At 40.9% G+C, this 12,286-nt stretch overlaps 1 pseudogene across 1 annotated transcript in view; it reads left to right on the top strand.

Moving 5' to 3' along the window:
• Nucleotides 1-11,622, top strand: part of LOC147009958 (uncharacterized) — a 45,479-nt pseudogene extending 33,857 nt beyond the window's left edge. The window contains exon 2 of the transcript XR_015053072.1: nucleotides 4,285-11,622. The product of XR_015053072.1 is annotated as an uncharacterized LOC147009958 (transcript). The remainder of the gene's footprint in view (nucleotides 1-4,284) is intronic.
• Nucleotides 11,623-12,286: the final 664 nt, after the last annotated feature.

Raw genomic sequence — 12,286 nt, 5'->3', positions numbered from 1 at the left:
TAGATATGCTTTTATTGATAGAGAAGGCTAAAAGAGGAGGGATATCTCAAGTATGTTCCAAGAGATATGCTGAAGCAAATAACAAATATCTTCCTGATTATAATAAGAATAAGGACAACTCTTACCCGATGTATTATGATGCTAACAATTTCTATGGGTGGGCTATGTCTCAATCTTTACCTGATGGAAAACTTAAATGGGTTAAAGAAAAACATTATGAAAAGTTTTACAAGACATTGTTGTCTCCTCTCAAAAAGAATTGGATGAAGCTGAAGTTGGATAATATTTTGAGGTTGATTTAAAATATCCAGAAGAACTTCATCACAAACATATAGACCTACCTTATGTTCCAAAGTAATCTTTGTGAATATACTCGATGGTGATGAATGTAATATAAAAATTAAGTTATTTCCCAAAGTAGAACATGGACAAATATTCATTGGTTTGCTTTTTGAATAGAATGAAAATATAAAAGGAAAGACGTGCTTTAATCAGTAAGTCTCAATTTAACATTTGCCTGTATGGGAGGGAAGGGAATCGTCTCAATTTTACATTTGTTTGTATGGGAGGGGGAGGAATCAGTCTCCTATTTTGGGCTTAAGTCAGAGTTTTTCCCTTTTCCCCCATTCATTTGAATGGCTGCCTCAGAAGCCCTATTTATCCTCTACTCATGTCCGACTTATTTCCAGTTGTTACTGAAGTTCGTCAAGGGTGTTTCTTGGCCTCAGTACTTGTATGGACTGGATTCTGAGGCAGCATGTCAGAGATCACGGAGAGTCACGGAGAGAGTTAAGGTCACGGAGAGATTCCCTTAGCGATATTCATATATTGTGAGGAGTGATATTCATATCTCTGTATGTTGTGAGTCAGAGGTCAATAGACGTCTGGGTCATGCTGAGGAAATCATGGATTCACTGGATCATGAGGTGTGGCACTGTCGGTACCTGTACAAGAGCACAAAAGTCTGAATCTTTTCGTCCTTGGTGCTTCCAGTCTTGCTTTACAGATGTGAGACTTGGATTCTGACCAAGGATCTGATACGGAGACTTAACTCCTTTGGTACCAGATTTCTTCGGAGAATCCTTGGCTATCGCCGGTCAGAATTTGTGTCCAAAATCGCTTAAAGTCAGACGTTGTCAGACTCCATAAAACCTTGGCTACTGCTCAAGGAGATGAGGATGGGTCAGGCATCTGCCTCGGGGATTCCCAGATGGGGCGGAAAGTGGACGCGGCGACGCGCTACTCCAGCGCATGCTCCCATACCTGACCAGTGTGACCACTCCTTGGCTTTTTTTCACAAGATCTTGGCTATTCGTTGTTCACCTTGGCATCTTGGTTTTCTGTAGGTTTTCTTGGCGTATCGGTTTTCTATTATCATCGCTTTTCCGAAACCTTGTGAATTTTTGGCTTTTTTCATTGGCTCACCTTGACATATTTGAAAATGAGGAGTGGTCACACTGTACCTGACCTGACCTCGGAAGGCAAAATAAATTTAAATATATGTATTTTAAGATGGTTTTAATGTAACTGGAGGATTAGAAAGCAATGGAACATAAATGGATAAAGCAATGGAACAAGTGAATTCTGAGTTCAAGAGAGAATTGGAAAAATATTTGAATTCATTTACTCTGAAAAATTTCCACTCAATGTTTGAGGTGTCGCTCTCCCCCCCCCCCACACCTCCCCCCCCCGTCATTGTTCACCCAAATTTCCTAGGTCCCCTCCCCTCTCTCTTTCTATTGCTCTCCCTCCCCCCTTCCTCGTTCTCTCGCTTCCACCCCCTCCTCGCTCCCCCTCCCTTCCAGAGGGGAATGCAACACGTGGTGAGGTGTTGGTCTCTCCCCCTCTTCCTTCCCCCTCCCTTTCTTGCTCTCCCCCCTCCCCCCTTCCCCTCCCCCTCTTACCCTCCCTCACTCTCTCCCTTCCCCATCCCCTTGCTTTCCCACCCCCTCTTTTTCTGCCCCCCCCTCTCTCTTAGTATTCCCATCAGTGAAACAACAGGTGATGTTTTTGTCTAAGTATGTGCTTCATTTTGGTTGTCCAATTGATGTACGTTAGTTCCCGGGTAATGCCGGATGCCTTTGTTGGAAGAGGGAGGGGAAGGGTGAAAGTGGGAGGTTGGAGGAAAAGGTGGAGGTGGGAGGAAGCAGTGGAAGGGGTGGAAGGAGGCATGGGGAGGGGTGGAAGGAGGCATGGGAAGGGGTGGAAGGAGGCATGGAAAGGGGTGAAAGGAGGCATGTGAAGAGGTGGAGGGAGGGATGGGAAGGGGTGGAAGGAGGCAGGGGAAGGGGTGGATGGAGGTCGGGGAAGGGGTGGATGGAGGTAGGGAAAGGGTTGGATGGAGGGAGGGGAAGGGGTGGGAAGAGGAACAAGGTATTGCCTGGCAATGATAAGATTAAATTGATAAAATAAAAAAAATGATTAAAACATTTTTTCAGTCCTGCTCACTTGAAAGTGGGAGGAAATGTGTGGTCAAATGATGGTTATTTGATAAAATATTATTTTGTTTATTGACAATTTTATTTGATTAATTTCCGTCCTGTAGATTTGGAAGTTAATGGGGAAATTTGAAAGTGCTTTTAAACAGTGAATATTTGGCTTCAATATTTGGCTATTTCCGTCCATCATAAATGAAGAAGAACCCTTCTCTCACTGTGTGTGTGTGTGTGTGTGTGTGTGTGTGTGTGTGTCGCACGCGCATGTGTGTCATGTCATGATGTTTTTGTCTTTCAATTACGTACGTCTGTTTATTAATTACAAGCAAATACAACCCGTCGCTTCGCTGGAGGGGGGTTGAGAGAGGAGGGAGGGAAGGGAGAGGTAGAAAGAGGGGAGAGAGAGAGAGGAGGCAGGAGGGAGGGGAAGCTAGGAAAGGGGGGGAGTGAGGATGGGGGTGGGAGGTGGGGAGAGCTATGCCTCACCAAATGTTGCTATACCGTGGGAGGGAGGGATGCGAGGATGGGGTGAGAGAGAGAGAGAGAGAGAGAGAGAGAGAGAGAGAGAGAGAGAGAGAGAGAGAGAGAGAGAGAGAGAGAGAGAGAGAGAGAGAGAGAGAGAGAGAGAGAAAAAAAAAACAAGAAAAGAAAAAGGTGAGGGGTGGAGGTGGGGTTAATAAAGAGAATGATACATTATACTTTATTACGAAATACACTCACAAAAACAAACTAATGTCAGAACAGCTGTACACACAATGACACAACAGAGTTTTTTTTTTAATGTAATCCGCTGACACATCTGCAAAAACTAAATGATGTCCCAGTTCCTGAAAATTTGTGAGAACATGAACCAAAAGTAATCACTGAAAACATGGAAGTACCCACCGCTCATGTACGAGCTAATGATCCCATCGAGCGTGCACATCGAAAACAAAGCGTTGCGACCAGATATACTTGGGTACAAAAAAAAAGAGAAAAAGGCATTGTTTATTGAGGTGTTAATAGCAGTGATTTTGGACTAAATGATGCAGAAATCAAGAAAATGACCAAATACCAAGACCCTAAGAATGAAGTGAGAAGATCCTGGAAGCTGAACAATGCCAAAATTTGTTCCAGTGATAGCTGGACCTCCAGGAATGATGACAAAGAACCTCACAGAGATATTAAACATATAGCACGATATCTCAAAAAGTTGTGGACGGATTTGGATGAAACTTGGTGGACAGGTTGGGTGTGTGACCATGACGAATTGCTTCGATTTTGGTGAAGATCCGAATCCAGATCTGAATATTCGAACTTCTTAAGTGATTCTTCACCATTGAGAGATTGGGATCAAAAACGATATATAGCTTGATATTTCAAAAATGTATTGGGGCGGATATGTTCTCGTACATCAGGCATTATGGAGCAGAGATATGCGCTCTACCGAGTGCCCTTCTAGTTTACCTATTTTTTTTATTCATTTAATTTTCCAATTTTTTCCAGAATTCTCATCTCCATACTACTCACGTTATTCATTTTGTAACAAGGTTACAGTGAACCTTTTGATTTATTATTTTTGTTGGTTGTGTATTCCTGAGACTAAATAATATATTTGTCTGTCATTAAACAAACCTGCATTAAGAGGATGACAATAAACTTGTGTGAGGATTTAGAAAAAAACAAACAAACAAGCTTTTGTTATATGTTGTGGAGTAGCGTTATTCGGACATATTCATTCATATTGAAGGCTATGCATTCTAATTTTTCCATAAGACAAATCTACTGAAATTGCACTGCAAAGAATAGTAATAGACATAGTTTTTCAAAACATGAAAGTGTTTTTGTCTCTTTTTCTTCCACATTGCAGAGATATCTGTGGAGCATTCTGTAAACTTGTGTTCAAGTCCAGCTCGGTCATTTTCACACAACAAGATAATGAAAAGAAACATGGTCAGGAGAAGGAGATCCTCAACTGCTCCGAAGAAATGTGAAATGACTCATATTGGTGAGAATGTACAGCAAGATGCTGTTTTTGAAAAAGCCTTCACAAGTTGTGCATCTGCCTTAAAGATGTGTGAGACTACTCAAAGTTATGAAATGCTGTACATGTGTTCTATTTGTGAAAAATCATTTTCAAATTTGTTTTCTTTAAAGACACATGAGCACTACGACAATGGTTTGAAACCACAAAAATGTTCCTTTTGTGAAAAAGCCTTTACAACCTCTTCTTATCTAAAGCTACATGAGATGATTCACACGGGAAATAAACCAAACAGATGTTCTTGTTGTAAAATAACATTTCAAACTTCAGCTCTGCAAACCATACATGAGATAATTCGCACTAGTGAAAAGCCACACAAGTACACCGTTTGTAGTAAGGCATTCACCACTTCATTTGCATTAAGGACACATGGAATCACTCACCTGACACAACGGCCACACAAATGTTCTGTTTGCAAAAAATCCTTTTTATTCCCATCCCACCTCAAGAAACACGAGATGATTCACAAGGGAGAAAAGCCTCACAAATGTTCTGTTTGTCAAAAATCCTTTTTATCCTCATCTGATCTAAACAGGCATAATTTCACTCACAAAGGAGAAAAACCACACAAATGTTCTATTTGTGAAAAATCCTTTATATCTACATCCAAATTAAAGAGACATGATTTGACTCACACCGGAGAAAAGCCCCACAAATGTTCCGTTTGTCAAAAATCCTTCACAAGCATGTGGAACTTAAAGATACATGAAGGGATGCACAGTGGAGAAAAACCACACAAATGTTCTGTTTGTAAAAAATCGTGCATTACAACATGGAAATTAAAGATACATGAGAGAATTCACAGGGTAGAAAAGCCACACAAATGTTCTGTTTGTAAAAAATCCTTTGCATTCCCATCCCACCTCAAGAAACATGAGATGATTCACAGTGGGGAAAAGCCACACAAATGTACTGTTTGTGAAAATTCCTTTAGATCCTCATCAGATCTAAAGAGGCATGATTTGATTCACAGTGGAGAAAAGCCACACAAATGTTCCATTTGTCAAACATCCTTCACCAGGATGTGGAACCTAAAGGTGCATGAGAGGATTCACAGGGGAGAAAAGTCACACAAATGTTCTGTTTGTCAAAAATCCTTCATATCCCCATCCGACCTAAAAAGACATGATTTGATTCACAGTGGAGAAAAGCCACACAAATGTTCTCTTTGTCAAAAATCCTTTATATCCCCATCAGATCTAAAGAGACATGATTTGATACACAGTGGAGAAAAGCCACACAAATGTTCCATTTGTCAAACATCCTTCACAAGGATGTGGAACCTCAAGGTACATGAAAGGATTCATCGGGGAGAAAAGTAGTACAAATATTCTGTTTATGAAAAATTGTTCCTATCCTCATCTGAACTAAAGAGACATGATTTTGTTCACAGTGGAGAAAAGCCGCACAAATATTCCATTTCTGAAAAATCCTTCACAAGGCTGTGGACTGCAAAGGTACATGACATTATTCACAGCGGAGAAAAGCCGCACAAATATTCCGTTTGTCAAAAAAGCCTTCACAAGGATGTGGGATGTAAAGCTGCATGAAAGGATTCACATCTGTTTGAAGCCAATTGAGCAAACTGTTTGTGATGTAGCATGCAGAGACCCTTGTCAATAAGATGTTCATGAGAAGTATAAAATAGAAAAGCCACACAAATGTTCTGTTTGTAAAAAAGAAAAATCCTTCATATTCTCATATGATTGAAAGAGATGTGATTTTACTCACAGTGGGGAGTAGCTGCACAAATGTTCTGTTTTTCAAAAATTCTTTATAACTCTGGAAATATTAGTTCCATGACAAGATTTGCACCTGTGTGAATCCATTCATGTGTACTGTATAGTATGTGACATTGCATGCAGAGATATTTTTTTAGGTGTGCATCAGAATACTCAGAAAAAGAAAGGTCACTCGAAGGTTCTGTTTTTCTAAAATAATTTGTATACTCAATGAAGAGGTACAATTTGATTCACTCGGGGGAAGGGGGGGTGTGATCACCATACCTGCTCTGTTTAATGGGGGAGGGGCCTTTTTTGTATCATAATCAAGGCTCATGAAAGAGCTAGCTCACTGAACGAATCAGGACATAACAGACAAAAACAGGATGTAAAACATGCATGTATGCATGGAGAAGGAAACTTCAAGGAGGAAAACTGTAAAATTAGGAGGGATTTGGGTGTGGTTAACGAGGGTAGAAAAGACATGGTTTTGGATTGGGGACAATCTGACATGGCGGTGAACAGCTGTCTTGAAGACCTGGAGGGAGGAATGAAATTGAAGAGTATGTGGAAGTTTATTCCACAGGTGGGGAAAAAGATGGACAAATGAGTGTTGGTGAGAAGTGATCCTGGATTTAGGTAGTCTTACCAGAAGAGGGTTGATGGTGGATCGTGTGAGCCCTGCAGAAACCTGGAGGGGGGGTGGCGGGGGGGGGACAAAGCACGGAAAGAGCCGTGGATGCAAGACCAGAAAGGAGGTGAGAGAAGACAGACCACCGACCAGTCTGCGATGGGGAAGTGATAAGCCCATAGTTTCAGATTCAGACTGGGAGATTCCATTGATTTTGAAGGCCCTGGTTTCCACAGTGTCAAGCTGAGGAAGATGTGAGGTCGAGGCATCAGCTCAGAGGGGAAAGCAGTCCTCCCTCAAGCTGTTCATGAAGGACTTATAGGTTGATAGGAGTTTAGGTGTGCCAAGGAAGGACTTTGTATGATGGATGATATGCAGTCAGAGGCTGACTTTGGAGACCAACATTGAAATGTTGTTTGCCCAAGAAAGATCATGGCTGATTGTGAGATCCAGGAGAGGAAAGAGGCTGCAGCCTGCATGTCTGAAGGATGAGGGATGTCATGGCAGAGGGAGTAGTCATCAGAAAATAGATAAAGAGGATTTTCCAGCGAGTCAGAGATCATTAATGAAGATCAGGAATAGGGCACTCCAGCCAAGCTGTTAGAACACTGCCTTGGGGCACTCCAGCCTTGCCTGGGGAGAGGAGATTAATGGCACCATTGAATGCCACATGTTGGCTGTGAGAGTAGAGGAAGTCATTAAGCCATGTGTGGAGTTGGCCTTGGATGCAATAAGCAGACAGTTTGGAGAGCAAACCAGGATACTAGACTGTATCAAAAGCACGAGAGATGTTCAGAAAGATGCCCCTGAACTTATGTCTGACATTGAGGGCCTCCATCCATTGTTGTTGGGTGAGTAGAGCAGCATGTTCATGGTAGAGTGAGTTCATCTCAAACCAAATTGGTTATCTGAGATGAGGTTGTTGGAGAAAAACAATGTTTTCATATCAACTGTGATGATGGATTCCATGACCTTGCTGATGATTGGAAGTATGCTGATAGGTCTGTAGTTGAGGGGATCAGGTTTTGCACTTTTTAATGTAGTGCAGTGATGTTGGATTTCCAAGCAGATGTGAGATGACCTAATGCAAATGACAGGGTGAAAAAGGTGGAGAGAGGATGAGCAAGAGCAGCAATGCAAGTTATTAGGACACATTATGCCGTTCATTCCAGTAGCACAGTCATTCGAGGGTTGAAATATCCTTCTCAGGTGGTTTTAATAACGTTTTCACATGAAAAAATATATATTTGAAGAAACATGAAAATATTCACCAGAATGGAAAGACATACAACTTTGTATTTTTAAGAAAGGCTTCATCGTGACATATTGGTGAAGGAAATAATAATTGGAGAGATTCACAGTCGACATGAAATGCTCAATAAAGTGCCCAAATGAGGTCAGCTTAACTGGAATGGAGAATGAGCAATAATAACTGCCCAGGATCACCGATACCATCTAATCCAGTTCCGTCAAGTTGTGTCTGACTTATGCTGACATTCATGATGAGGTTTCCCCAAACATCCCTTTCTTCCACTGTTTCCCAAAGCTTTGGTAGACACATCTTGGTTGCAGCCTTTACCACCTCCATCCAGCACATACAAGGTCTGCCTCTTCCTCTTCTTCCCTCAAACCATACCCAGCATGACTGCTTTCTCCAGACTTTCTTTTTCTGCTTGCATGATGTGTTCAAAGTATGCCAGTTTATGTTTTAGCATCAGCACTTCTAATGTACGTGGTGGTCTAATTTAATCAAGCACTGATTTGTTTGGTCTTCTACTAGTCCATGCAATTTTTAACATTCATCTCCAACACCACATCTCAAAACTGTCAATCTTTTTTTGTATACCTTGTATACCAATCTTCTTCCTTTCTTTCTTTTTCACTGTCCATGACTCACATCCATGCATTGCAACTGGAAATACCAGAGCATTTATCAGCCTCCTCTTGGTTTGTATTGTCACATCTTTGTCTTTCCAGATCCTTGTCAATCCCACCAATGCTCTTCTCCTTAACGCTGACTGTCTTAATTTCTCTCCATTCTCCCTCATCTCAATCTTAGAACCCAGTAAGATGAAGCTTTCCACTATTTCCACATTTGAGCAGATCAATCTTCTCAGTTGACAAGATTTTAGTCTTTTTTTAGGTTTAAATAAAGACCAGCTTTTTCACTTTCCTTCACTGTCTGCAGCAGTTTCATCAAGTCTTCTTTACTTTCTGCCAACAGAGTGGTATCATCAGCATACCTTAGATTGTTGATACATCTTCCTCCAATCCTGACACCAGCCTCTATGGTATCAAACTTTGATTTCTTCATGAGGTAATCGCTATACTAATTGAACAAGTAAGGGGAGAGAATGCACCACAGTCTGACTCCTTTTCCAATTCCAAACCATTCTGTATCTCCATACTCTGCTCTTCCTGCAGCTTCTTGTTTAGCATACAGGCTTCTTAACAGACAATAAAGGTGAACATGAAAAAAACATTCAAAGTATGTTCTCCATGGTAGTTGAACATATGTATGAAATATTGCATCAATCTGTTAAACGGCAATGAAGAAGATTTTTGAACGGTTTTTTTTTTTCAATCCAATATAACTGCAAGACCACATGACCGATGATGTCATAAATTTATTTCTTCACTCACATCATTTTGTACGTCAAATTTATGAAGCTTCAGATTTTTTGGATAAGGATTTAGATTCAACCAATTATGGCTGGAAAAGCACTTCGCCGATGATGTCATAGTTGTTACCCTGTATACCCCATGGGGAGTTTGTGACATGCCAAGTTTCAAAAAAAAAATTGTTGAGCGGTTTTCGAAAAAAAGATGCCCAAAATTTTTCCTTTAATTAAATATGGCTGCCATACCATGTGATATATGACATAAGAGTTATCAATAAAATATTCTCCATGGGGAGTCCCTCCTATGTTTAAAGTTTCACATCGATCAGACAAGAGGTTGCAAAGCAAGCAAAAAAACACACACACACACGCACGCACGCACGCACGCACGCACGCACACACGTTGCAATAGTCTTGCATCGATCCCCTTTGGGGTGAGACTAATATAATCTTTCTCAATATAAATGCGACAAATATATTCTCATTAAAATCATTTTTAAATAATCCTCTCTCCATAAATAGTGAGAAAAAAACTCTTCTCCAAAAAATCATTGAAAATAATATTCTCCAATTCTAATATGGCATACTGTATATAACTTATTGAGATGTCTGTCTGTAATAAAGATGACAAATACGACAACACACACCTTTTTTCTCGCCAACACAAAATGAACATTGAAGAAATCCAAACTCCAAACAACCTTGTACTGTGTGATATTTGAGATAAAGATATTTTTAGAAAATCAAACTTTAAAGAACAGGTAACGACTCGCAAACACAAAGTCAATATTGGAGCAATTCAAAGCACTAAAACGATATACAGTACTGCAACATCTGTAATAAAGATTTTTGGAAATGAAACTTTAAGAGACACCAACGAACAGATTTTAATGGAGTAATGGATGTTAACCAGTGTTTCGGAGGGTGAGGGGAGAGGTGTTTGGGTTTGTGAATATGTTGGGATCCATGCATGGTCATAGTGAGTGCATACGATCAATTGGAACTTTTTTGGAACTTTTTTGCAAATAAATTGGAACTTTTTTAGACTAGAGACTGAGGGTATGTTTGAGAGTTGGGGAAGCAGGGGCTGGGTAACGGAAGAGAAAGGTTAAGGGTGTTGTACACAAATGCCAGGAGCTTGAATGGAAATATGGAACGGTTAGAAGCTAGAATGGCTGGTGAGGGATATGACAAAGTTGCTGTAAGTGAGACATGGTTTATTGAACGATCCAACTGTGGGATAGGAATTTAAGGTTATAGGTGTGATCGGAAATTTTCACTTATGTACTGTATTTTGCATCTTCCTCAACAAATGTTCACAATAATCGCACAACTCAATGTGAGGCAAATTTATGCAGCTACTGATGTGTACAGGTAGTGGACAAAAAAAAATGGAATCATGTGGGAAAATGAGGGACACCAATTGTATTGAAAGCAACGACTTCCACACAAGTCTGGCCCATGTGTTAATGAAGCAAATAACATTCCAGCAAGCTTAGAGTCAAGCATAAAAATTCTGCACAGGCCTGGTTCCCTATAATTATTGCTCGCATGGCTGCAAGAGGAGACCTCAGTGACTTCGAAAGAGGGGTGATTGTTGGGGCGTGTTTGGCAGGAGCTTCAGTGACAAAGACAACTCATCTTGCTGATGTTTCATGAGCAACGGTGTCTTAGGTGATGTTGGCATGGAACTCCGAGGGAAACACATCATCAGGAAAGGGCAACAGTATGCAGAGGTGTATACTCCAGGATCGTGATTTTCTTGCAACAGCCAACGTGTCCTGATTCTTCAATAAAAACGCTCCAGGAACTTCAACTAACACTTGTAGAGGTTTAAATCACTTTTTCTCTATTTAAAACATGAAGTGCATCGGTAAAAATGGTGCCTTGTCCACAACAACCACACGTCCTGCCAGACAGGGCAGCACCACTCTTGCCCACTTGCAGCGATGATGCGACAGATGGGCGGGCGCATAAATATACATACGAGGCAAAACATGAATACGCACGAAGCAAAATATGGGCGGAGCATAAATATATGTTTTTCATTCAAACTTGGTCACATCACAGTAATATCTGTGCATTAATTTGAAGTACAAGGCAAAGCAGGTGGGCAAATGCAGATTAATTAACTGTAAATTTCAATCTAGACCACAGGCAGCCATTTTCATCAAAAACGATTCGCCAGTAACTCCACAGAATGGGATACCATAATCGGGTTGCAGTGGACAAACTGCTCATCACACCTGGCAATGCACATTTGCAAGTGCAGTGGTGGAAAGAGCACATGGAATGGACAACTGAACAGTGAAGAAATGTTATATGGTCAGATGAATCATCCATCACCATGTTCTCGACAAATGGATGAGTGCAAACGTGGTGCCAACCTAAAGAACTCTACACCCTTCGTTCAAGTGTTTATTTCCAACAGTGAAGGGTTCTGGTTGTTCTGTAATGTTGTGGAGTGCATTTGCCTGGCAATCTGGCATGGTTTGGGTGCAGTCATTCCCTTAGAAGGCAAAGTCAATGTGAGTTGCTACTTAATGGTACTGAGTGATAATCTTCACCCCATGTTGCTGTATTTCATCGAGGATGACAATAACCCCCTTTCACAGATCATGTGTGGTCGGTTTCCCAATGGTTTGACGAACATGACACTGATGTTATCCATACGTCATGGTCTTCTCTTTCATGGTTTCAAACCTTTCATGGTTGCTTTATGCAATTTCTCCGGCGAGAAGAGCAGAGGAGGAGTCGATTTATTTATATAATCTTAGCCACCTGTATTTAATTGATTAGGTGAGAGGTAATTGGTTATTCCCTCCATTCACAGGTGAGAGATATGGGTCGGTCTT

The sequence above is a fragment of the Eptatretus burgeri genome, chromosome 17, assembly GCF_056783735.1.
Source record: "Eptatretus burgeri isolate ZD-2024b chromosome 17, Ebu_testis_v1, whole genome shotgun sequence".
NCBI lineage: Eukaryota > Metazoa > Chordata > Myxini > Myxiniformes > Myxinidae > Eptatretus > Eptatretus burgeri.
This window is presented reverse-complemented; position numbering and strand designations above follow the sequence as displayed.